Genomic DNA, 27,956 nt, shown 5'->3' on the forward strand with positions numbered 1-27,956 from the left:
AATACATTACTTATGGGGGAAATGTGATTCAAATAGCCACAGATTTCTCCAGAAGGAAATGGAACATTCTTAAAGAATACTTTAAAAGAACTGCCAACCCACAATTCTATATCCAGTAAAAAATATCCTGCAGGAATGAAGATGAAATAAAGACATTCTCAGGTGAAAGAAAACTGAGACACTTCATTGTCACCAGCTCTACTGCTAAAGGACAGTTCTTCAGACAAATGAGAAGTGACAACAGGAGGAAAGTTAGAACATCGAAAATGAAGGAGGAACGACAGAAATGGTAAATACATGGGTAAATCTAATAGACTATTCTTCTCCTCTTGACTTCTATAGCATATGTTGATGGTTAAAAACAAAATTTATAACATTTATAGTGCTATGTAGTCTAGTGGGATTTTCAGTGTATGCTGATGCAACAAATACAATAACTACAACATAAAGGAGGGAGGGTAATGGAAGCTACAAGGTGTTAATATATCACTTTCAGTGGTAAAAATTGATTCTACATAGACTATGAAAAGTTAAGTATGTATATTTTAATCCTTAGAACAACCACTTAAAAGTTACACAAAGAGATATATAGTAAAAATGCAATAATTAAATTAGAATAGAAAACTAAAAAATGTTTAAATAACCTAAAAGAAAGCAAGAAAAGGGAAAATACAGAAACTAAAAATAAAGAGACAAACAGAAAACAAATAACAAAATGGCCTAAATACCAGTAATTACATTAAATATAAATGGACTTAACACTCTGATTACAAGTCAGGTTGTCAGAACCAAGGTTTTTAAATGACTCAGTTATATACTGCTTACAAGAAACTCATTGCAAATATAATGATCTAGGTAGGCTAGAAGCAAAAGACAGAAAATATATATCACTAATCAGAAGCAGGCTGAAGTGGCTGGAGTAATATCAGGCAAAGCAGACTTCAGAGCAAAGAAGATTACCACGGATAAAAAGGGACAATACATAATAATAAAAAGATCAACTCATCAAGAAGACATACAATCCTAAATAAATATGTGCCAAATAAAAGACCTTGTAAATACGTAAAGTTAAAACTAACAGGACTGAAATAAGAAATAGGCAAATCCACAATATTAATTGGAGACTTTGACGTTCCTCTCTCAGTAATCAATAGAACTAGCAGACAGAAAACCTGCAAGTGTAAAGTATAGAAAAATGAATAATACTATAAACAACTGGTTCTAACTGACATTTATAGAACACTCCACCCAAAAACGGCAGGATTCACATTCTTCTCAAGTGTACGTGGAACCTGCACCAAGATAAACCAGATCTTAGTTCATAAGACCAATTTTTAACAAATTTAAAGAGTTGAAATCATACAAAGTATGTTCTCTGACTGTAATGGAATTAGACTACAAATCAATAACCGAAGGATTGGAAAAATTCCAAACCCTTGGAAATTAAACACACTTCTAAATAATCCGTGAGTCAAGGAGGAAGTCTCAGGGAAATTATAAAATATTTTGGACTGAACGAATATCAAAGTGTAACACATCAAACTTTATAGGGTGCAGGTAAAGCAGTGCTTAGAGGGAAATGTATAGAATTAAAATGCTCATTTCAGAAGAGAGAAAGGTATCAGACCAATAGTCCAAGCTGCTACCTTAAGAAATTAGACAAAGAACAAAATAAACCCAAAACAAGCAAAAGAAATGGAGTAATAGAAGAGTATAAATCAATGAAATTAAAAATTATTTCAAAAACAATTGAGAAAAATTGATGAAACCAAAACTTGACTTTTTAGGAAGTTCAATAAAATGGATCAATCTCTAATGAGACCAGCAGCGAAAGAGAGAGAGAGAGCACAAATTACCAATATCAAGAATGAAAGAGGGCTTATCACTATAGACTCTGTCATAAATGCAACAATTTAGATAAAATGAACAAATTATGCAAAAAAACACAAACTACCAAAACTCACTCAAGATGAAATATAGATAAGTTGAGTAGCCCTATAACTATTTTAAAAGTTGAATTTGTATTTAAAAATCTTCTGTAAAAGAAATCTATGGGCCCAGACGGTTTCACTAGCAAATTCTACCAAATATTTAAAGAAGAAATACAATGAATTCTACACAGTCTCTTTTAGAAAACAGAATAGAAGGAAACACTTCCCAACTCTTTTTATGAGGCCAGCATTACTGTGATGCCAAAACCAGACAAAGATGGTACAATAAAAGAAAAGGACAGAGCAATATCCCTCATGAACACAGAAACAAAAATCCTCAACAAAAGACCAGCAAATATCCAGCAATACGTAAACACATGAAGGGATGTTCAACATCATTGACCATTAGAGAAATGCAAATTAAACCCTGATCAGATATAACAACATACCGAGAATGGTGAAATAGAATGGCGAAAATAAAAAATACCAAGTGCTTATGACAAAGCAAAGCAATTGGAACTCTTATACATTGCCAGTTGGGAATGCCAAATTGCACAGCCACTCTGGAAAACCACTTGGCTGTTTCTTATAAATCTAAACACCCACTTAACGTATGACCCAGCAATCCCACTCCCAGGTATTTTCCCAAGTGAATGGAAAACTTATGTTCACACAAAAACCTGGACATGAATGTTTATAGCAGCTCTATTCATAATCCTCAATGACTGGAAGCAATCCAAATGTCCTTTAGTGGGTGAATGGTTAAATAAACTGTGGTACATCCCTATGGAATGCTACTCAATTTAGCAATGAAAAGGGATGAACTATTGACACACACAACTTGGATGAATCTCGAAGGCGTTATGCTGAGTGAGAGAAGCCAATCTCAAAAGTTCTGCATATTGTATGATTCGTTTATATGAAATTCTAGAGAAAATAAAACTGTAGTGACAGAGACAAATCAATGATTTTCAGGGGTGAGAGGTCAGTGAAGGCATTGTTGTAATTTTTTTCCCAACCAAGTTCATGAAACACTTTGGGAGAGGGTCTGTGAGGCCCAGGTTAAAAATCCATTCTATGCTATATACTGTGTAGAAATTGTGTCTTTTTTCTTTCTCCTTCCATACCCTGAGCCTAATAGAGTGGACTGGCATGTAGTAGGCACTCAATTATTTCATGAATAAATGAATGAACACACTATGAAATGACTTAAATATATAACAATGCATTGAGAGACTCTAAAGACTTTAAGAAAATGGACACATTTTGTTTAACCCAACATATGATCACTGTTGATAATTATGAACTGGACTCTCTCTAATGACTCTCCTAACTCTACTTTTCTACTTGTTGACTTGTGCTGTGGTACCTGCAGTGTTTCTGAGCATCTCTTGCTTCCATCCTATAGAGGGGACACGATTAAATACACAAATCCTTTCTCCAGAATTATGCAGCTGTTGTCACCAAAGACGGTAGATAACTGTCCCAAAAAGGACACATTGGAATTAGGCTTTGAGATTTCTCAGGTCCTGTAGGACAGGGCTTGGTAGGTACAGTGCTGAGACAATAATGAGATTGTACAAATGAGCATCATTCAGGCTTAGCAAAGGTGTCTGGGCTGAAGGACAAAACTGGGCAATCACAACAACGTACTTTTCATGAGATGGCACCAATGAGAAATTCACAGGGACCTCACAACTAAAGGTGGTATTAGAATCAGAGAGCCCTTTTCATGCTCAGCCAGTAGTAGGGGCTGATAAAGAACTCAATCACCAGAGTGTTCTGGAAAAGCTGTACGGACCGAATGAGTTGCCACACTTTACTGACCCTGTTATGTACCAGCAATTTCCTTGGTGGTCCCTGGGAGGGCTGTTCCATAGACCTGACTGGTCTATGGAATACTTATTTCATTAAATCAACTCTAAGATACCCTTCACTGTAAGATCCTCCATTATTTTCTGCACCAATAAGGAAAAACACTGCCAATAGACCATGATGGGTGCCTTTAACAGCAGTCCTGAGTGACATATGAATCAATCACATCAGATTCCTTTCAAATTAATCTTCATCTCTTCTGAGGGATTTGGCAATGAAACAAATATTTCAGTAATAGAAACTAGCACAGCTTGCCTGACTTTGTGGTATCTTCCCTTCTGAGGTTTCTAAGGCACTTGGTTGTTCCTTTGCAAGAAAACGTGGACGTAGGATCATTCCTCTGTGACAGATACTCTTCACTGATATCGCATTTACATCCTACTGCTTGGCTTCTGTGCCTTTCTGAGTACAAAATAGCTTGTTATTTCGATGTTGAATCATAGTGGAATTTTTTTGAGGACATTTCTAAATGGCAGTTAAGCTCGCAGGTTAATGTAACAGATGCACATACCTCATTGAAGTGAGGACAATGTGAACAGCTATGACCAAGTGGATGCACATGCAAAGGCAATGGCAGCAATGTTAGGACCGCCACTTGGCTGATGGCTTTTGAAAGGCACCATTGATTGAGATGCATCCGGATTCCAGAGATGTTAAACTGTGAAAAAATTGTGCATCTTAGAATTAGTAGAATACAGTAATTCTGTCGGATTCTGTGATTGGGAGAGAGTTCTAGCCCGAGGCCAAGTTCCTCCAATGTCTTCAGTTTACTGAGGAATGTTCCAGGGATTCAGTGGGAAACAAGCTGGATGACTACCTTGACCACATGGACCTCACATTGAGTAGGAAGACCAGAAGGTAAATTAATAAACAAAAATAATCACACTATTTTAGTGCAATGAGGGCAATAAACAGGTGGCTGAGATGGAGCTTTATAGGGAGGTGGGTATAGGATGTAAGGTGCATGTGTAATGAGCCCTCTCAAATCCTGCTGATTTCCAACTAAGTCAACGTTTGGATTTTGGTCTCTGAGAGTCCTTGATAGCCTGCAGGGTGATCAACAGTCTTAAGGTTTGCTCAGGACTGAGGGGTTTCCCAGGATGTGGGAGTTTCAGTCCTGAAATGGGAAGTCCCACGGGTGCCAATGGGCGCCAATGGGTGCACCAGCATGACTGGTCATTCTATTGGGGTTCTAATTCAGTTTCCTTTTAGTTTAATATTTGTATTACTTTCTATATCTGGAGAAGTTTGATACAAAACCTACACCTGTGACTTTTATTTTCTTTCACTTCCATCTCTCCTATTTTCATAAAAAGAGGGTAATTTGATAGATATGACTAAAATCTTACAATTACTAAATGCATTTGGTCATTCAACAATACTGTTTAAGTGCCTACTTAAAGTCCTGGCAGGGGCGGGCTACAATGATAGATCAAGGTAGCTACTAGGAGTGAGAAGTCCTGTCCATAAGCAGCTAGAAGAAGATAAGAAAAGATCTGCCGACATTTCCAGGAGTTCAGAGCAAGTGGCAGACTGATAAAGCAGAGGTGAAGAGGGCAGGGGAAGCTGCTTGCTTTTTGTCATTTTATTTTACTTTAGATGAGCAATAGGAAACAACATCTCCAAAAACAACTCCATTCTTTCATGTTAGGAATCATTTTGGTAAAATGGTGTGGCTTTCTGTTTTTTCTTCAAATGCTTTCATGACTACTAGAAATATATATATATTTTTTCTCTTCAAAACAATGCAACGCATATTCTTGGCTTTCCCTTCAAGCAATGGGCCCCCACGTGGGGAAGTCATTTTCGTGTCTGTGAGCAAATGCGGTGATTAGGTTGTCAGTGACCTTACAGTCATTATTAGTTTTCACAAGCCCTCAGTGAACTTCATGTCTGAGCTCTCCTTCAGTTCAGAGTTGATGTGCAATGACTCATGTACCCGCTGTAATACTCCAAAACTACTGTGTGATTCCTTTCCTCTCTCCTTTCCCCTCTGCATTTCACTTTCCCTTCATATCTCATGAGCACATAGTTCCTTCTTTAATGACTAATTGTATTGAGTGCCATGACCAGTCTTAGGAGTGTTGTAATATGAATGAAGCAATCAAAACTCTCCACTTGATCACTCCTGTTTATTATTTTTTAAAGAAAGATGAAAGTTGTCATGTGCAAATGGGGGCATTAATTCCTTTACCTATTCCACAACTTTAGCTCAAATATGCCAAGGAAATAGAGTGTACGTGTGAGTGTGTGTGCCTGTGCTTGAAGCAAGAGAATCGAAGGAGACCAGCAAGCCTCAAAGTTAAGTAAAATTTGGAATCAACATTTAAATTAGGTATGCTTTATGGCTTGATGTTATTTGAAAGCTGAATAGCTGATGTCAAAAATAGACTTCCCTTTCTTTCCAAAGTGTGGCAAAAATAACCACATGCTTTTCTTGGATTCCTGACTCTCACCCCTAAGGGTTTTCTTGTATAGGAACCAACAATTCCTTGGATGGAAACACTGGATAGGCTAGTCATTATTTTGAGATTTAGGAGATTGCAGATTCTTGGCAGACTGTGGTTGTTTTTCTAGAGTAGTAGGCAAGTAGTTGGACAAAAAGCAAGAAGCTGATCCATGTTGCTGGCTTTGGGTTCTTCGTGAACAAATGAGACAAGGTGAGTAGCTGCCCCGTTCACCCCATCTTCGTTTCGTGAAAAAAGGTTCTGGTGGCTGCAATCCTGGGGTGATCTTGATCTCCTGGAAAACAGCAGGTCCTTTTCCCCTTTGCCTTTGGGCTTGCCGGCCACTGAAGGGAAGACCCAGGCGATGTCTGCCTGTTGCCAGCACAGCCCGTCGAGGGGTTAGAAATAGTAGGATTGCTTGTGGAGGGAGAACAATCCCTCCATTGTCAGATTTCTTTTTTTCACTTTTCATCCAAACGCTGGATTGCTTTGTAGCACAGTTGGAGATACTGTGTTGAGGAGCCTCTGCTCATGGCAACGTTCCTCTGTTCGCTTTCTGCTGCTTCTTGCACTGGAAAATTCCATCCTTTAACACTGGGATTATATGTCACCATTGCTGAAATCATAGACAGAGTCCACTTAATTTGCTGCAAGCTGAGAGATAGCCAGAGAGAATGGGAGAAGCATAGCATTCCCTTGTATAAAGAGAGGATTGAACAAGGTCAGTGACCCAAAGAAACAGCAGGTCACAAACCCTCAGGGGGTCATGAAAATCTTCCCGGGTTTCCTGTCTTTAGGAGCAAAAACGCCTGTTTAAATTTAAAAAAAAGAAAAAAATTAAAACGTATTTAAGATTGGCCATGATAATTGAGCTGGGTGAAGACGCTGAGGGCTCATTATTCTAGTTGCTGCACTTTCGCCTATTTTTGAAAATTTCCATGATAGAAAATTTATAGAAGGTATTTAAATACTTCTTTCATCACAGAACGATTCCGGAGCCCCCAAGTGGGTATCATGTAGCTTGCACGGCAGGCAGGGCAGGCAGCCCAACTGAGCATGCTCTGAGCTGGCCTCAGTCAATTACTCTGTGAGGTGAACTCTCAATGCTTCTAGCCATTGGGCAGTTTCAAATGGCCTTTATTCTTAGCCATATGTTCTTTGGTCCATATCCTCAATGGATCATTTGTTAAAGACTAGAAGCATTAGCAACACAGATGCTGAAATTCATGTTAATAATTCAGTAACTTGCCTGATGATAGTCTTCACTTTATCTGAAAATGGTGTTTTTCTCATCAAAATCTATTCCTCCGATGATGCCCTTGGACCTCAGAAACTTAGTGTTACAGAAAGAAAAGACAGTGACAATTATGTCTAATTTGGGTTTTCATTTATAAAGAACAAACGATTGTACAGAAGTGATTATAAATAGCAGCTAGTTGATTTTTTTAAGCACAAAATATAAGAATTTCAGACATGAGGTCATGAAGGCAATTTTTGATGCCCCAACTCCTAATTACTTTCAGCCTATATTTTAATGTAAGCACCAAACAACTAACCCAAAATAACTCTTTTATTAACTTCCTCCCTGTATCTGGTGGCCTTGAAATGGTTATCATGAAATTTATTCTTTATTCACTGTTTCCTGGATCTTTTGGGCACAGAAATGGTAGAAGTTTCTAGAAATAGAGCATGTAGGCACATTGTAAGGTTTATGGGTTTTAAACACACCCTCCTGAAATTTGATGTTGATCTTCACATTCATTTAAATTTTTAAATATATTGAGTATTAAAGATTATACTAATATGAGGTTTATAATACATGTGGATAAAATATAAAATATTTTTTACTCCCAGTTTCTACATTTTCATAATACACCTTATTGGACATCTTCTATACGTGACTCTCACTTTCTGGCCCACCTTTGATGCCACCCATTGCCGGGGCAACAAGCTTTTTGCAGGTATAAGCAGATGGTGCCTCATTTCAGCTGCACCATAGGGCTCCCTTTCGGTCCTGGGCTTCTCTGAGATGGTATCTTGGTATATGTGTGTACAACCTGGAAATTGTGAGGAAGTCAACACCCCAGGAGGAAACCCTCCAAAAGGGAATGGGAGTCTATGGGCTAATGCTTCCCTTTTTCTTCCCTCAGGCTGAAAATTCTATGCGCATTCTACCCAGCTTCTTAGAAGGTCCTCACAGAAGATGAGATGGATCACGTGGCCACCTTCACTGCCTCCTTCCCCACTTTACTCCTTCCAGGAGTCTAGGGACTCCTGTCTGCTGGGATCATTCTCCAAAATAACCTTCCTTTACAGAAACCCTTGTCACAGGCTCTGTTTCCTGCGCGGAACCCAGACTGAGACACTAAAATGATACAATAGAATGAAGACATGAATGTGAATTGCTCAGGGGTTGGTTGGATTGTATATCTCTGTGAATAGGGTTCAAAGAGAAGTTTGGGAAACACTGGACTAGATGACCACTGGCATCACAGCGTGTAGAATTAGAACCTTCACATCCCCATCCAGCTATAACAGGTTTATGAGTATCTAGGTCTTCCACGAAGAACAGTAGGAGAAGATCCCCAAGCCTCGTCAGACCTGTTGAATATCCATGAGTATGTGTGACATCCAGGAGAAACAGAGAACAAAACAAAACAGAACATTTTCACAAACATTCAGAACCCTACGATCTTGGGAGTCTTCTGCACTCTATAGTAGTAATAGATTATGTCCAAATCTGTTACAAATTATTAAACTGCAAGTGATGTTGGCCTATTCCAAGGAAACTGTTGGTCTCACTCTAGGGCATGCCTAAAGGTAAAGGAGGAGGAGACCCAAGGAGGGCTTCTTTGCTTCTGTCCTCATCCATCCCGGGGAAAGGTGGCCTTTGCGTCAGCCAGGTTGTTGGCTGGACTCTGGGGATTCTGAGAATCTAGTTACCTGCCTGTCCCTCTCTGTACCTGTATGATCTAGGCCAGTGGATCTCAAAGTGTGATTCCTGGATGAGACCATCTTTTTCCAAAGGCAAATTTTGTACTAGGAGGGAGATTAGAAATGCCAATTCTTGGGTCCCACCCGGATCTTCAACAATCTGTTCTGACAAGCCTTCCAGATGATTCTGATGCTGGCTCAAGTTTGAGAACGACTGTCCGAGGCCTTTTCCTTCTCACTTGGCTTGTGAGCTTTGGTGGCCTCCCATGTTGATTTCACACTCCTGCCCAGAGAACGGGCTCAGGGAACAAAAGATTACTAGGTGAACTGGGTGGGGGGTGAGAAAAGAGGCTAGAACTGTGTAGGTGCTACCCAGCCGACAAGCAGATTCCGTCCTGGACTTTGGAAGTCAGCTGTTTGGAATGTGAGCTGTTTTCCTAGGAATGGTAGATAGGTTCCCACGCCAGCACACAAAGGCATATTTAATCCTGAATCCAGCTGAAATAGCGCTGCGGCACAGTGAAATAGAGCAGATCACAGCGCTCCCGTAGTATTAGTCACCAATCAAAGCAGAATAAAGCAATAAATGAAACACAGAGATAGTATTTTGTTTATGCTAATATTGATGCTGGAAGGACAGGTTGATCTGCAGGCGGATGGAGAGGTAATTGGGGATTTGTCAAGATTATGAAGGAGTGGCTTGCCTTTCTCTTTAGAATGTCATGATACTAAATTCCTGTAGTTAGGTTTTCTTAAATGTGGTTCTAGACTGTTACCTTCTCTTTTTCTGAAGGCACGTTTCTCACTAAGAAAGAGAGAAAGAATTCTGAGACAAGTTGGCAAGAGTTGAAAAGGAGAGCGGAAAGGATAAGGGCATTAAAGACAGTGTTGGTTTGTTTTTTTATTAACACGAGCATCAACAGAGACAGAATGAAGTTGAGTTGTGAGCAATGAGGGATGGATCGTCAGAAGGAGGGTCAGAACTCTCTTCTGACAAAAGGGAGGAAAGAAAGCAGACAAAAACTGACTATACAGTTTAAGAACTGCTGTTCTGGAAAACATCCCTCCTATTGTACTGCCCTTAGAATTGGCCCATAGTCACATTCCATGTCACCTTGTCCCCTCTCTGGCTACATGGGCAGCTGACCAGAGGCCTTGACAATGACCAATGATATGGCATAAGAAGGTGAGCTGGACCAATCTGATGTCCTCTTTTTCCCTCCCAGGCATTTGACCTCAGGAATACCCAAGGCGTTTGTTCGACCGTGACGGGAAGAGGTGCATGGCTGGCCATGGACACTTGACATGTTCTCAAATCAAAGCTTCTAGTTAGGTTTCCTGTGGTGGCTAAAGTACTTTCTTTTCGGGTTCACTATACATTTATTAACCATTCTATTTTTGTACCATACAAATTATCATTGCTGACGGTTGAATGGCTGGATTTGGAGAAATGTGGTAGCCCTAATGGAATTAATTAAGTGAATAATATTGCCTGACAAATGGCTCCGCGTACCAAAGAGGGCTTGAGACTTAATTACTGATGTCATTTATCTCTCTATTTGCACCCCAACAATAAGTGACTCGCTTCTCATTAACGTTGGATCATCTTCGAAAAGGAAAAAAAGTGGCCAAAATATCAAGAAAGAAAAAAAAATTGATGTCTTCGTTCCCCACTTCATTATCCTGATAAATCATAACAGACTCTGTTAATTAGATGGGCAGCTTTAACTGGCTGACTCCTGTCCAACAATTACCTCAGAAAGAAGCACCACTGGGAACATTTCCTTCCCTTGGGAGGACATGAAAGAAAGTCCATAACAGAAAAAGGGATCATTTCCCCAGCCGTGCTGGGGACCACAGTGGTCAGTATGAATTTCTAGACTGAAGGGCTGGAGCTGTTGCAGAGATGTTGCTGATGCGTGATGGCGATGGTGGGGTGACCGATGCTGTCCTCTTAATCTAAGACTTAGGTAATGGTCCCCCGTGCCTCCACCTCCCCTGGGGAGATTAGAGCCTAATTAAACAGAGGAACAGGTGTAAGAGGGTTAGATTGAATCAGGCCAAATTAATTGCTGAGATTGGTTTTGCATTTGGTAACTGGAAACAATGAATTAACTACAGTCGGAAGACAGCTAATCCCTTGGTCTCGCTGCGACTGTGTATAAAACAGACTAGACTTGCTGGGAACACAAACAAAGGGGGATTTGACGTGAAAGTACAACGCATCTTTGCATGAGGAAGGCTGGGCAATGAGCCTTGCCACGCAGAGTGGCTATATGTGTCCCGGACTGCCTGCCTGGGACAGCCCTGGTTTATGCCTGTTGTTCCTGGAAAATTATTAATAGTGCCCCCTTTGATTCTAGAAAAATGCCCCGGTTTGGACTATCAATCAAATAGTTACTGTATTTCAACGTCAATTTTAAGCTGCCTTTTTCTTCTCTCTTTACCAGAAGAGTGGTGTCATAGGTTGAATTGTGTTCCCCCAAAAGACACTGAAGTCTTAATTCTCAGCACGTGTGGAAGTGACCTTATTTGGAAAATAGGGTCTTTGCAGATGATCAAGTTAAGATGAGGTCATCAATACTGGCCTAACCCAATATGACTGATGTCCTTATAAAATGGAGAAACTTGGACACAGAGACAGACGTGCACATAAGGAGAATGCCATGTGACAAGGGAGGCAAAGATTGGGTGATCTTTCTACAAGCCAAGGGGTGCCAAAGATTGTCAGCAAACCGCTAGGAGTTCCGGGAGAGGCCTGGAGCAGATCCTTCGTCTCAGCCCTCAGAAGGAACCAACCCTACGCACACCTTGATCTCGGACTTCCAGCCTCCAGAACTGTGAGCCAATACATTTCTGTTGTTTCAAGCCATCCACGTGTGGTATTTTGTTATGGAAGCCTGAGCAAACTAATTCAAGCGGGTACTGGTTTCAAAGTGTCTAAAAACGCTCTCATTGCTCTTGGGGTTTGTACAGTTCACAGAAATGAGCCATCTTGCTGGCCAAGGCTGCCGGCGGGGCTACTGTGAGAAGTCGGTCAGTAACCAATACCGATTTCTCAGTACCAGGCGCTGGAGAGATGGTGAAGGAGACAGATGTGGTTCCTGATCTCCAGCAGCCAGCAGTCTGGTGGGAAGGGGAGGCAATGAAGATGACCTTGTACTTAATCAGTTAAATATGAATATGTATTCACTGTGCAGAGGACGGACCGACGAAGCACATCCTGGGGGAGGCACCCCAAGCTGGGCTGGAAAAAAAAAGGCTCGCAGAGGAAAGGATGTCTAAGCTGAGACCTGATGAGCAAGGGTTATCTGGATTTTAAAAATGGGCTGTGGAAGGAGCAGGTGTGAAGGCTCTAGGGCAAGAGGAAGCAAGGAGCGTACACACATACCCAGAGAAATCCAAGAACAGAGCAGCTGGGGACGGCATAGTAGCTTCCAGTTCTTTTTCTCAGCCTTCATCTTCTCATGCATCAAAGGTTTACAGCACACTTAACATGTTCTGTCCCCCGAGCTAGGGGCTGGGGGATGCCCGTGGTGGAGACCAACACGTAAACTGCCCATCAAGCAGCTGATGGCCCAGGGCTGGGAAAAGAGATGGGAGCAGACGGAGAGAACAGAGCCACCACTTCTGTCAGGACAACTCGGAGCAGCGGAGGAAGCCACCTCTCAGGTGAATCTTGAGGAAAAGCTACATGCATGGGCTATGGGAGGGAAACGGGTAAACTGAAAATGTTAACCTGTGGTCAGAAGAAAAAGACCCTTCGGTCCCTGATCTCTCTGGCCAATAGTTTTCATGTGACTGGACTTGAAGAGGTCACATGTCACATCCAGAAACTTTAATTCTTTCTAAGTGTATAATGTGATTCTATTTCTCTGAAGCAGAATTTGAGTTGCAGCTTATCTAGTTTTCATTCAACGACATGGCAGGACGTTTCAGAACATTCTACAGAACACCTTTGTGATGGCTTCTTGTCCTTGAGGCCCCACGCCCAAATACTTGGACCTGGGTTCCCAGGACCTACCATGGACACCATCTTGAATTTAGGTTTTTCTCTCCTTGGCCAGAGTCTGAGGAAATAATGAAATCTATAGACTCAATCCATCCTGGGCATATATTTTTGAACTCTAGCTTTGGCAGTTCTTAGGTACAGCCCAATCAAAAGGGGCCATTAAGGGTGCCATTTTCAAGATGCATTTCTAGGTTGGATATTAAAGTCACTGTTTGCCGTCTCTAATTGACTTCAATTATCTGTCTCTTGTGGGCCCAGGACAGAAAGTTTTGGGAAGGCAAAACTAGACTCTGATTTTGTAGGCATGGCATTTATTATGTAAGCGTACAGGTCTGCATTTCAAAATGAAAAAATAATAATAATGAAAGTTTCTCTAGGCTTCTTGTGTCCAAACCACTCTTGCAAAACCACCTCTGGATGAGCTTTAAGTGTCAGCAAATCAGAAACATGTGGATTTAATTTCCTTTGAAATACACTAGGGGGACAAGGGGGTAGCAGGGCTTGGCAGCCAGCTGCTTAGGGTTTGCCAAACCCCAAATACCTCACACTCTGTTAGAGCCGTCACACTGGCCCCCAGCAGTCTCCACTGGCCAGTCCAGCCTCTGCATTTCTTGCTGTACCATCTAGGTTTTCTCCAACCATTATGCCATTCTCTTGGTCCATTGTAGCTGCCAGAAGGACGCTGTTAACACCACCCACATGCTTAACAGGACTTTGGAAGAGGAACCAGTACTGCAATGAGGTGTCAGGTTGGCTCCAGTCTTATCTGGATGAACAGGCCATCTTTGCAGTCATTACGGGGCCTTTAAAACCCAAAGCAACTGTGCGAGAGGTCTTCCAACTTGATTTCTAGACGGGAAAATATTTTTCTTTTATGGTGGATGATGGTATCAGGTCCCAAATGTATTAGGTTTCACGTTCATCCAACAGCCGTGCATATAATGTGAAACATGTCCATACTCTGCAAAGACCACAGCCACCCCGCCATGAGGCTCCAAGGTAAATACGGGCCCACAGACCTCCTGGGGAAATAAAGGCGTTTCATTAAAGGAGAGGAGGCACACAGTTCAGTAGTTCTGATGGCTCCTCCAAACCCCCAGATTTTCTTCTCCTAATTTAAGAGTAGGGAAGTGCCAACAAGGTCTGTATCATCGTCTGGTCTGTTATTTTTCTTCCTTGATATTAATTCGTCTTTTATTCCTCTTATATTTTCTATGTGCAAAAGTCTCTTTTGCCTAAAATAATAATGTACATTAAATGCAAAGGGCAAATTGAACTTGAAGAAAGTGCTTTCTGCATCCAAAACCACAGAGGCTTTGGTGCCTGCTATGGGTCGCATATGTATATATGCTGATTCTTTTGCTATCCTCGAGTTACCAAAGAGGTAATGGGGGCAGCCCCAGAGAGACTGAGTAAGCTACAGATCACACACCTAGTAAGTAAGAAAGTCAGAACTTGACCTGGGCTGTTGGACTCCAGAAATGGCATTCTTTCCAGTACTCGAGGCTGCCTTTCACTCTACTGTGATGGTTCATTTTGTGTCAACTTGAACGGCCCACGGGGTGCCCAGATAGTGGGTCAAACATTATTCTGAGTTTTCTGTGAGGGTGTTTCTGTGCGATTAACATTTAAATCAGTAGACTGAGTAAAGCAGATTGCCCCCCCCATGTGGGTGGGCCTCATCCAATCAGTTGAAGGCATGGATAGAACAAAAGGGCTGACTCCCCCCCTGATTAAGAAATAACTCCTCTTGCCTGACTGATTGAGCTGGGACATCAGATTTTTCCTGCTTTTGGACTTGAACTGAAATATCAGCTCTTCTTGGGTCCTGAGCCTGCTGACCTTCAGGCTAGAACTTCACCATTGGTTCTCCTCATTCTCAGGCCTTTGGACTTAAACTGGAACTACACCCTTGGCTCTCCTGGGGCCCTAGCTGGCCAACTCACCCTGCAGATCTCAGGACTTGTCAGCCTCCATAATTGCAAGAGCCTGTTCCTTATAAGAAATTTCTCAGTCTATCTGTAGCTCTATTTATCCTGATGATTCTGTTTCTCTGGAGAACCCTAAAACACCCATTTCTTATGTGCTCTACCAGGCAACCCTGTGAGGTCGCTGGCTCAGGTGCCATCATTGCTGTTTGCCAGGTGAGGGAAAACAAGACCTGGAAACTGCCCATGAGTGTGCGCATGTGGACACACACCTGCACACCACACTTCACACATACTTCAGGACTAAGATCGGAATCCAGGTCTGCTCATTCCTCATGTGGTGTTGCTTCCCCAAGGCATCCACAGAGTAGCCACGGAGAGCAATGCGGGGTCACTTGAAGGAGTCATTTATCTCCAAGTCCTTCTTCACGCAGAAAAATCTGCCTCTGAGTATTGGGGGTATAGAGGAGCCTCTGCGATTTGTTTATGCTTTGAATTGCATATTGTAAGTTCCAGCTCCAGGAAACAATGCCACAAGGAAGTAATCAAACCTCTTAAGTTCCCACCTGGAGACAGCGAACACAGGGAAAGGATCCTCGAGAGTAATGTTACCCTCCAAACAACTGGCTGCCGAGCGCACACAAATATCTGGTTAGTAGAATTTCTGTCTGAGCGAGGGCGTCTCATGATCCTTGTGAGCGGGTGTAAACTCCAAGGCCATTCAATGTATCAAGACTATTATCCAGGTTGGCTGGGTGGTGCAGCAATTAAGTTCACACGTTCTGCTTTGGTGGCCCGGGGTTTGCTGGTTCAGATCCCAGGTGTGGACCTACACACCGCTTATCAAGCCATGCTGTGGCAGGCATCCCACATATAAAGTAGAGGAAGATGGACAGGGATGTTAGCTCAAGGCCAGTCTTCCTCAGCAAAAAGAGGAGGATTGGCAGCAGATGTTAGGTCAGGGCTAATCTTCCTCAAAAAAGAAAAAGAAAAAGACCATGGACAACTATCCTAGGTGAGTATGCCATCTATTTTTACTTTCAAGGCTTTCTGTTTGATGAAGCCACGCCTGCCTTGGGGTTAAGAAGGAATTGCATTCTCCCCCCACCTCTCTCGCCTTCACGGTGTCCACTCTGGCCATCTAGGGCAAGAGCTGGGCTGTTAACCACTGAAGATGCAAGCCGACTGTCCACTGAAAACGAAGGGAACACTGGTGAGGGAACGTTTGCACAGAACATCTTCGACTGCTCCTCTCAAGTGGCCCGAAGTTCAGGAGCAGGTGGCTGTGGCCTTCTACCGCTGTTCCCAAGTAGCAGAGAGGCATCATATTCTGGGCCACAAGAGCCCCGCATAATCCTCCCAACTCCCCCTTCTCCAGCCTCCCACAGGCTTTTGTGTGTTGAAACGTCTGCAGAAAACGGATGGGGCTTTGCGCATCCACCTGAGATATGCAGCTCCCCAACACACTACCTCTGCTTCTGCAGCAGCCAAGAAGCTGGTGGCCGAGGAGGGTGGCCGGGGAGGAAGGGCTGGGACTAATGCTGCCAAGTGGGGACAGCAGGTGGGACCTGGTGCCGGACAGCAGGGAGCTTTGGTTTTAGTTAATGGCATTTGGCAAGTCCCCACCTGGGAACAGTGACTACAGGGATGGGATCCTTGGACTGGATAAGTGAATGGGGTTCATTGTGGTCAAGGGGACAGAAAAGAGTTGTCATCCTTTGACTGAGAACCTTCCGTCTCTCCCAACCTCCTTGTCATAGAACAATATCATTTTCAAAAGGTCTGGTTTGGGGCTTCACAGCGTGAACACGTTGCTGTGAGCAGCAGAAGAGAAAAGAGCATTTTTCCTTTAAAAAATGAGCCTCAGACTCACTCGTTCTGCCTGAAGCCAGAAGCTCCTGACTTCTGCCGGCTTCCCTCTGATGGAGAATGGGTGCTTCATACTTTGCAAGGCGCCGCTCTTCTCTCTGCTGGTTGGGTAAGCTCCTGTAAGCGGGGCTGAACAAGAAATGCCATTTCTCGTGGAAATAATTTCATTTCCACTAAACCCACACATGGGCTTGTTTTCGGAGCGGCTCAGACATGCCGGACAACATACTCTGAATCGAGGGGGGAAATGGAGACGGTTGAAACATTTGCTATGAGGGAAGGAACCAAGCAAGCAAAGAGAGCTGTTCATTAGCATTGACCTTGGAGATGGATGTCACGTAACACTGCGGTTCAGGCCTCATTATCTGCTGAGGGGCAAGCAGGGCTCCCGTGTGCTGTTTTGTAGCCATAATCCTCTCCCACAGGGAGGTTCAGTATCAGATGCTGTTCCCAAGCAGGCCGGTGCATTTGATGGGTCCCGGCACCGCTTGGTCACGTTCCATCTCAGCAGAGTGGTCCTTGCAAAGCAGCCGGCCCCAGTGCCATTGGCAACACCACAGAATAACATATACTTGACTGTGTAAAACTGATGGCTTTCAACCTGGTGCCCTGCTGGGATATTTCCAGCCTGCAAAGGGATCTGATCGCACATTGGATTTAAAGTAGCCTTTACGAATATTGATTCAAAGTGAACTCTCCTAAAAAAAATACAGATGCCTAGCCCCACCCCAGATCGATGAAATAGAATCACCCTGGAATGGGGCCTGCGCATTAGAACTTAAAACAGCTTCTCAGATGGGAGCTTCTAAGGGGCAGCCAGGGCCGAGAACTCCTGAACCAGAGAAATGACAGCTCTCTCTCTTGGCTGTGTTTTCCGGGATTTCTGGGTCTCTATGGCTTTCTGCTGGTGGCACTGTGACATTCATAGGTGTGGGTTAAGGGCCACGGGAGAGTGCTCATGCTCCTGGGAGGCAGTTTCACTGTTTACAGGCCCTGTTGTTAGGGAAACAGGCATCGCCATGCGCTAAGGCCACCTGGTAGGTGGACACACACACTCTCTCTCAAACACTCTTTGTAGGTTGAAAGGCCTGCACACTGGTCACCGGGCTGGGCTTGCAGGGTGTCCAGCAACCATGGGAGCTGCAGTCCCACGACCTCACTTTCCACTCTGTGGAATGTATCTCCCTTGTATGCCCACTGATGAAAAAGGTACTTAATTTACATCACTGGTGTTACAAACTCTTTCATCTTATGACCCTCGGGGACTTTGATAAACGCCCTATAAATGCCACACCCCTAACTGTTTGTAGGCCATGACCCAGTCCAATTATGACAAAAAGGTTTACAAGAGACGCTTGACTGGAAGGCCACAGATAGGCTAAAAGTAAAAGGACGGAAACAGATGAACTGTGCAAACTCAAAGTAGAGAAAGATGCTGTGGCTCTCTCAGGATCAGACAATGTGGGCTTCAAGAGAAGGAGGATAGACAGAAGTCACCCCTCCAAACACCCGCTTCCATCCCCTTTTCCCCCCTTCTCCCCACCGCCACTGCCTTAGCATGGGGTCCTGCATGCCCTGAGGTTCAGCTGCATCCGCAGGGACAGGAATCTGGGTGCGGGTGCTGGGGTGCCCTCTGAGGTCTTCCAGCCTCCCCAGCTCCCGGCAGCTCCTCCTGCGCCGCCCTGCTCTGTATTCCTTCTCGCTTGTTCCCCGTTCTCCTTGCTTGTTCCCCCTTCTCCTCTCCTCTTCCAGGCCCTTGGCATAATCTCATCTAGGGACTTAGCTTTTACAAAAGCAGGGAAGAACCTTTCCAGCTGGCCCACATCCCCGAGGCAAAGAAGTGTGAAGCTTGGCTACCCACTGGAAATTGGTGTGGGTGGCGAATAAAGGGACCCAAACTCAAATCAGTATTTTAACAATCGACCCTTACAATGCCCTGGCGTTTTCCCCGGCGCCCACAAGTGGCACTCATTGTTCCTGCCCTGGATGTTTCCAGTCTCTTGGTCTTTTTGGACAATAGCTGCAGAGGTGCTTGGCTCTCTTATCGTCCCCCACCCCAGACTTTACCCCGTTGAAGGCGGCCCTCACTTTTTGCAGGGGGCTCCCAGCTCACCCAGGAATCTCATGTCGAATGGAGCAGGATTAAGTTATTCCCTCTGCAGCAGCATCTGCGCAGAGACTTGGCTTCAAGACCCAATCTCCCCTGGGCATGTTTGCCAGCCTGACCCTCCTGCGTGTGCAGAGCTCCTCTTCAGGGCAGAGAGCGCTTCTCACTCAGCAGTACAGAGGTCCTCTCTCTTAGAATGAAATTGCTCTGAGAGGGCACCTGGGAGCTCACTCCTCAAAGTAGGTCTGCGGACCAGCAGCACCGCACCGGGCATCCGGGAGCTTCTCGGAAAGGCAGATTCTCAGGGGCCCCCAGACCTCTTGCATCAGAATCTGCATTTTAATAATCCCAGGTTATTAGTGCACAGGTAAAATTTACAAAGTACTCCTCGAGCGCATTCCCCTCACACTGATAATGAATCAAAACAAGCCTGTATTTACAAAATATTTTTAAACGATTAAGGAAAAAATCATGAAAACTTTTGCTTATCAAGGTAGCAAAGAGTAGAAATAAAAAGATTATACCAATGTTTATGTGAAGGAGATACTTTTTTATTAGACGCTGCTGGTGGGAAGGTCAATTAGTACAAGGTTTCTAAAAGGCAACTTGTTTGAGAAGTCTTGGAAAGATCCTCAGCCAAAGGAATAATTTCATTTCTATGACTTGACCTTAAGTTAAAAAGTAGGGTGTGATGTAGCTTTAAAGATACAATGAAAAGGATTTTCAGACAATGGTTTAGCTGTTTTTCTAAACTTCCTCACTAACAGAATCCCAGTTTTGTGGGGAGGCGGGGAGAGGGGGAGCAACGTGCTCAGCTAAAAACCTTTTCTGGACTCTGGGCAAAAGGGATGGACAGTGAGGTGTAAGCAGAGGTCATTGGGGGGCATCTCCGGGAAAACTTGACGAGGGCAATCAACTCAGTTACCAGCCCCCTTCTGACCTATGACCTCTGCCCCCTCTTCCCCTGTATCCTGCCTGGAACTCTGATGGGATGTTGGAGATCCATTACCCACTGACCCGATGTCAGCACTGTCTCCTTCCAGACTTTTCATTATATGAGAAAAAGAAAACCCTAATTTGTTTAAGTGATTGTGTCTCAGGAGTGTGACATTTGGATTTGAACACAACTCCTAACTTACATGCAACCTAAATGTCCAAAAACAGAGGCTTGATTAATACATTATCACTTATCTGCACAATGAAATGCTTTACAGCATTAAAAAAATCACTCAGAACTGTGGTTTCAAATTATTTCTAGCAGTGGACACTTCCTCTTTTTAATATTCAGTCTTTCATAGAATCCTAGTATATAGAACTGTTAATAATAGACTATTCTCTTTTTTTTGGTAAGAAAGATTGGCCCTGAGCTAACATCTGTTACCAATCTTCCTCTATTTTGTATGTGGGACACCGCCACAGCACGGCTTGATGAGTGGTGTGTAGGTTCGTGCTTGGGATCCAAACCCATGAACCCCTGGTGGCCGAAGCAGAGCACATGAACTTAACCACTATGCCACTGGGCCGGCCCCAAAAGTAGACTATTCTTGGTGAACTGGGGGTGGGAATTCATAATCTTCTCCTTCCACCTGCAAAATCTACTCTCTTCTGTAGGGGCCCTGAAATGCCTTCATTGGTCTCTAGAATTTGGTAAAACAATAGAAAACAGTTAGAAAAACATTGTTGTTGTGATCTCTTGACCTACGTGAAAAAAATATTCATGAGATCTTGTTAAGCAAAAAAAAACCCAGTTTACTAATCAAATTACGGTATGATCCAATTTTATATTTAAAAATATATATAAACACTAGCTCTCCCAGGCTTCACCAGTTTTTGGAAAAAAATGAAGTCACATGAATTGTAATTGTTCAAAATCCCTTGGCTGGTGGCCGTCATTTGAGAAATGGTAGCACCTTCCTCCTCAATCTCCCCCAGCTATCTCTGAAGGGACTGGAGGGTGTTTCCCACCCGTTTGGACCAGGATCCCTCAAATTCTCGCTCTGGCTTCTAGGTTTCCACCACTTGCAGAGGTGCGTGAGGACCATCCCAGCCCCGCTCTTGCCGCGGGTGCCTCTGAGAGGTCTGCCCCAGATGCCTGCCTCATGCTCACTTTACTGCAAACACTTGCCTTGGTCCTGTGCTGCGTGGGGTCATGCTGGTTTCTGCAGAGAACTAGGAAGATGAACAGGGGCTGTTCCATGGGGCTGAACTGTGGCTCAAGGGCAGGCTGGGGACCAGAGGCCATGCCAGTGGTCCTGCTGACCTCATTTCTACAGGCCTGCCTGACCCCATGCCTCCGTGCATCCAGCATCAACCTCCCAGCTCTCTCCAGCCCCAGATGAGCTTGTGGGGACCCCAAGTTCATCATTCTCAATTGGTCCCCCATACATGTACACGTATACACGTGCAAGTATCCACTGGAATTTAAAATTTTAATAGTAGTAACTTCTGAATGGCAAGATTGGGGTGCTTCAATGTTTTAAATGTTTTTCTTGCTTACTTGTGTTTTTAAAATTTCCACAATAAACATGTATTACTTGTATTGAAAAACTTAAGATGCACCTGAAATCAGTTATGGCTCCAATCACTAAATACACTTAATTGCTTAGTTCACTTAAATGTGAGTTTCCTGCTACCCAAGGCAAGTATTTTACCTGTGTTAATGTTAGAGGGGCAGAGGTGGGAGTGGGGAGGGGCGGGGTGGCAGGATGGCAGGAGGGGGAGACGTACCGTAGGCAGAAAAAAAGTCATGTGGAACTGTGGTTTCAAATTTGTTTTTAGTAGGAGCCACCTCTGCTTTTTATATTCAGTTTTTTGCAGAATCTCAGTATTAATATAGTGTTAACAGTTAGTGTGTGTGTCTAAATCTATACGTCTTTTTTCCAGCTTTATTGAGATATAATGGACACGTAGCATCGTAAAGTTTAAGGTGTACAATGTCTATCTTTATCTCTATCTCTAAGAAAGACTGAAGACAGGCTGAGGACAATGCATTCCAACAAAGACAAACGTCCTGTCCTTCTGGGGCTCCGTGACCTATTCTTTCTGGAGAGCCAGCTCACTGGCTCCCCGCCCTGTGGCTGGTGGGAACGGCTCTGGGGACACAGACTGACCATGCAGGGGGCTGTATCGCAGACCAGCGCTTCGTTTGGGGCGCCCCTGGGTTTTCACACTGGCACATCACTGGGGAGTGGGGGGCTCCAGTCACAATGAGGGGATTGGGACCATTAGGACGATGCTTGATATTACCCAAGTTGAGTCAGAGTCACCATAGGAAACCATGAAGTGTCCTAATTCCCAATCAGGTCTGCACGGCACAGCAGCCCTTCTGCTGCTGAAGGCTGTCGGCCTCAAGCCGCTTTGCAGAAAGATTCACTCTCCTGGTGGGAACTCAGGTGGGACGGAGACGAGGGTTCAGGGGCGTGTGCAGGGTGAGTCTCTACTGAGTTTAGTTCATTAGTGGCTTTCCTCTGAGGGAGTCACTTGGCACAGCGGATTCTGCTCTGAGAGCTGGACTCGGCAAGTGCCCTGGTTCAGGGGACAAAATTTCAGTCCTCGTTTTGCTGTTACAACAAAAGAAGGCTCCTCCCACGCCCTTTGGAGACTGTTTCTGACCCACTCTGGGTACCCGACAGCTCCTCCTTCCTTTATGTTCAGAATATCCCCTTGGACGGTCTACGTCTCTCTCTCTTCTTATTATTGTCCTCTGTCCCCCAATTTCCCTTCTCCCCTCCCACGTTGTAGTGCTGCACACTGCTCAAAGCAACTTCAAAACAACTTCAAAGCGCCTCCCCTTTTTGCTTGAACTGCTCAAAGTGGCCCCTTGTCTTCCTCACCCCACCAGCCCCCAGCAGAGCACCAACCACCCACTGTTAGTCTTGGTTGCGTACCTTTGCCAGCTAACATTTGGTAAGCCTATACGCTCTTTCTAGCACATACATTCATTAGCTTAATTCTGACAACATCCCTATCCTGCAGGTACCTCAATAAAACCCACTGTTTAGATGAGAGAACTGACTCTCAGCAAGAGCCTCGGGCTCAGGTCCCACGCGTGGAACGTGGTAGAGCCTGGTTCCCAGTCTGAGCAGCGGGCCACGCGCCTGTTCTGCAACTGTCTCCTCTGGGAGCCTGTATGGAAAATTTTAAATACTCCAACCCTACCATTTGGCATTTTCAGTGGTTTTCATGGTCCCTCAAGGCCCTTCTGCCTGCAAGACAGACCACTGTGGAGCATCTGGTGCTGGAGCTGAGAGCAACATCACAAAGTCCATGTTCGCACAGATCCACACGGCCCAGGGAATAGGGTGAGGGATTCAAAGAACAGACGTTTAACTTGCTCAAACATCTCTATGCAGATGTCACATTTAATCCTCAGGCAGGTATTTTTATTATTAGCTCCATTAAAGCTTTTTCATTGATGTGAAATTCATACAACATAAAATTCACCATCGGAAAGCGAACATTTCAGTGGCATTTAGTGCATTCACAACGTTGTGCAGCCACCCCCTCTACCTAGTTCCAAAACATTTTCATCACTCCCCAAAGAAAACTCTGGACTCATTAAGCTCCAGCCCCTGGCAACCACCACCTGCTTTCTGTCTCAATGGATTGACCTATGCTGGATATTTCATACCGATGAAATCATACAATATGTGGCCCGTTGTGTCTGACTTCTTTCACTTAGCATAATGTTTTTGAGGCTCACCCGTGTCATAGGACATATCAGTGCTTCATTCCTTTTTATGGCAGAGTAATACTCCATTGTATAGACTGTACATTTTGTTTATCCCTCTATTGATGGACACTTGAGTTGTTTCCACCTTTTGGCTATTGTGAATAACATTCCTGTACAAGTATCTGTTTTGAGCATGTATTTTCATTCCTTTTGGTATATACTTAGGAGTGGAATAGCTGGGTCATATGGTAATTCTCTATTTAACTTTTCGAGGAACCTATTAGCACCATTTTCAAAGTAAGGAATCTGAGGCTTAAAGAAATTATGAGTTGTCCAAGGTCACATGACTAGAAAATGATGCAGCCAGCACTAGGACCCTGCTGCCATTTTAAGGACCCTGACCACAGGGCACATCATTCATTCACTCATCAAACACCAACTGAGGGCCACAGCCAGGCTTTGTGGCAGATTTAACAATCTCTCTCAGAAAAAGAGCTTCCTAATGCCAGAAACTTCAGGAGAAAACAAAACAAGGGGAGTATTTTTAATCATAAGTCAACATGACGAGCTCAGACATAAATTCCATTAAGGCAACAATCTATGTGAGCACAATGATGTTCTCTCTGTCTTGCTGCATAGTTTAATGTCAGTGGGAGGAGTCCACGCTGATCCAGCAGACAGCAAAGGTCCACTCTCCCCATTTCTAATTGTCTGTTACTGTCTGCCTTTCTTGATTGACCCTGGGAAGGGGGTGACCAGTTTGGTTCTGAAGTTCTGATTGGATTGCAGAGTCTGTGAAAGTCACTGTCAAAAGAGAATCTGTTGATGGCAGGGCAGGCTCAAAGGGTTAAAAGTCAGGCGAGAGACGGGGGAGGCGGCAGGACTCAGGCATTGGAAATCTTATTTTTCAGTGGTTTCTAGGGGAATTTTACTACGATGAGGCAAATTCTGATGTCTACCCTCCACTGCTCCCAGCTCACTGGAGCATTTTCTGTGCGGAAAGGTGACATCCAAAGGCTGCAGCTGAGCTGGGTTTGAAAACAGACGTGGGCTCCTCCTGACTCCCTCCCCCCTCCCCCTCTCCACCCTCTCCCCTCCCCTCCCCGCCCCTCCCCTTCCCTCCCTGGCCCCGGTGACCTGACTAATCAGAACCCTGCCAAGACCACTGAGGAGGACTCCCTGGCTAATCTCATCTGCGTCCCCACGCGGGGACAGACACCCCCGCTGGGCCAATGAGACGCAGTTGTGCAAGCTCGGCCGGGCGGTGGAAAATTCCATGCGCTCGGCGGCGGCGGCGGCGGCGGCCCCTGGCGGCGACGCGCGCTCCGCATTCCCAGCCCGGTCCGCTCGCGGCGTCCATCAAACCGCCCGGTTTCTAGGTGCTTTTGGCGCCAGTCCCCCTGCGAGAAGCTAGGTTTTCTATCGTTCTCCCCAACTCTCTGCGACAAAAGCTTTCAGCAAATGAAAGAAAAGCTGGCGGTGCCTGTGCCATTGAGGGGGGGAGGGGGTACCTATGGTGGCATTGTTCCCCCTGCGATTTGGTGTGTGTTATAAATCACCGTCCCCACCTCTGCCTTACCTACTCAAGCTATAAGTCCTGGCTGGAATTGTCCCCCAAGGTCAGCCTCCGGGCTTTGCAACTCAATGTGTGTGGGGAGAATGAATGAAAGGGGTACCTTTCTCGATCCTTCCACCAGTGAACTACGGTGCCCTTCCAGAAGAGGCCGGTGGGTCCTAGAGAGCGAAGGGTTAGGAGTCAGCAAAGATGTAAATATAATGAAGGTGCAGAGGGGGACCTAGGCCACCAAGCAAACCAATGCAATAGGATCAGGGCTAGGATCCAAAGACGCGCAGAAAATTCCAGGGCCACAACGGAGGGACATCTTGCGCAGTCCGCCGCTGCGGGGGAGGGGGATGCGGGTCCGCGGGGGAAGGAAAGGAGTCAGCCAGACAGAAGGGGGAGGTGCCGGGAGCCTGTGTTCCAGCCCCCGAAGGGAGGCCGCAGTGTTTCCAAGAAGCTGGGCTGGGTTACGAGATCCCTATCTTTCTTAACTCCACGTGAATTATTGCAATAAATTCCCATTATTTCAGGGGATCTGGGCCTGTTTCTGCTCCTCGCAACGTGAAAGAACCTAGTGAACACAGTCCAAAAATTAGAATGCAACCTTGCCCAAGAGAGCTTCTGCCAAAAGGCAATCACGATGGCTTCTTCTGGGATTGGAAAAGGGGAGGGGACAGTGGGCCCCAGCTATGGGAGGGGGAGAGCGGGAAAGGGAAAAATACAGGCTTTTCTTCTTAAAGGAGAGTGTATGAAGCTTCAAGAAGAACCTGTGGACCAAAGGGAAGAAGGGCCATCGTGAACCTGCCGAGCTCAGGGAGACAGAAAACCCGGATGCCCGACTTCCGCCAGCGACCCGCTGAAGGTCCCAGAAAACTCCTAACCTCTCTGAGTCTTAGATTTCACCTCTGTAAAATCAGGACCATAACAATTCCTGAGACTAAAAATGAAATTATGCCTATGAAACTGTTTGTAAAGAAATACACGGAAGTGTATTTGCATGCATAAACAATATATATGTCTTTTTAGTTGCATTGACTGACAAACAGCCACGGCTGAATTAATCAATCCATACACGCATTAACGTATTCAGTAATATTTACCGAGCACCACCACGTGCCAGGCCCTGTTCTCTGCCTGGGGGTACAGCACCGAACAGCAATCCCTTCTCTGGGGAAGCTCACGTTCTCAACGGGAAAGACAGGTGATAAAATAAGTCAGAAAACTGTGACGCTAGGTGATAGGGAGAAAACGAAAGCAGGAAGGAAGGGGAGGGGCGTGGGTGGGAGATGGCGGCAGCTCTGAGTGCGTGAGAAGGAAAGGCCCCATTGACAAGGCGGCCTTTGAGCTGACGGGGTGAGCCCCAGGGATTTCTGGGGGAAGTACATACGAGGTCGGGGGTGTCAGCCAGTGTGATGGGCCTGAGGTGGGACTGTGGCCTTCCATGCTGGAGGAAAAGGCAGTCCCTGGAGGGGGTGGGCAGGCGTGGGGCAGGGCTTGTAAGGCCTTGAAGGTGGATATAGGGTAGGGACTGGCCCTTCCCGTGAGTGTCCTGGACAGTCTTTGGATGGCACTGCTGAGGCTCCACCTTGGTCCTTAACTGGCTGTAATGCAACTCCATTGCTAGCTTGGACGCTGGAAAGCGTTTATTGAAAGCCTTGTTATGTATGTGTTCCAGCATGTGCTGGTGGTTCTGGAGAGGACGAGAAAGTACAGAGCTCCCTTGCCTTATGGGGTTACATCTTGATAAACTCATTGTAAATTGAACATATCGTAAGTTGAAAATGAATTTAATGCCCCTAACTTAGTGAACATCACAGCTTAGCCTAGCGTACCTTAAAGGTGCTCAGAACACTTTCCTCAGCCTACAGTTGGGCAACATCATCTAACACAGCACCTATTTAATAAGCAAGTATTGACTACCTCATGTAATTGATTGAATACTGGACAGAAAGTGAAAAACAGAATGGTTAAGTGTATCGGTTGTTTACCCTCCTGATCACATGGCTGACTGGGAGCTGTGGCTCGCTCCTGCTGCCCAGCATCACAAGAGAGAATCAGACCACATGTGACTAGCCAGAGAAGAGACAAAAATTCAAAATTCAAAGTATGGCTTCTACTGAATGCTTCTCGCTTTCATGCCATCGTAATATTGGAAAAATTGTAAGTCAAACTATCGAAAAGTCGGAGACCGTCTGAATAACACGGGTCCATGCTTCGAGGAGGCCACAGTATTGTAGGGAATAAAATATACTGCAAAAAGCAATTTACTGACCAATACAAGACAGTTTTCTAACACTTGCTAAATTGTGCAGAGAGGCCCAGAAGGAAACGGGGAGCTTTGGGGACCCCGGGGCACCCCAGGATTGTGCCAGGATCATAGTGGATGCTCAGCGACGGCTTGTGAACTGAGGGAGTGCCGGAAGCTGAGAAGCAGAGAGAAAGCTTTGTGGCTAATTAAGTCTCTTCTTCTCTCCGGCAGCCACTCACACTCTGGCCAGTGTTGCCAGCCCCCAGCAGGGCTGCTGCGGACAAGCCACTCAGTGATACGAGGCCTCCTGAAGAAGTAAATGACCATCTGGTTGCCCGATGGAATGTTTCCCCCCGGGGAAATTACAAAGTG

General features: G+C 44.9%; 2 long non-coding RNA genes across 2 annotated transcripts; one reads left to right on the top strand and one right to left on the bottom strand.

Moving 5' to 3' along the window:
* The first annotated feature begins 295 nt into the window (after window positions 1-295).
* Window positions 296-10,704, top strand: LOC106832815 (uncharacterized). The gene is made up of 2 exons (XR_006515495.2): window positions 296-6,466; window positions 8,404-10,704. It is a non-coding gene; the product is annotated as an uncharacterized lncRNA (long non-coding RNA).
* Window positions 5,078-27,809, bottom strand: LOC139040983 (uncharacterized). Its single transcript, XR_011495393.1, has 3 exons — window positions 26,437-27,809; window positions 25,355-25,509; window positions 5,078-24,579 (listed from the first exon to the last, which is right to left on the bottom strand). It is a non-coding gene; the product is annotated as an uncharacterized lncRNA (long non-coding RNA).
* Window positions 27,810-27,956: the final 147 nt, after the last annotated feature.

Source organism: Equus asinus, chromosome 18 (assembly GCF_041296235.1).
Source record: "Equus asinus isolate D_3611 breed Donkey chromosome 18, EquAss-T2T_v2, whole genome shotgun sequence".
Taxonomy (NCBI): Eukaryota; Metazoa; Chordata; class Mammalia; order Perissodactyla; family Equidae; genus Equus; species Equus asinus.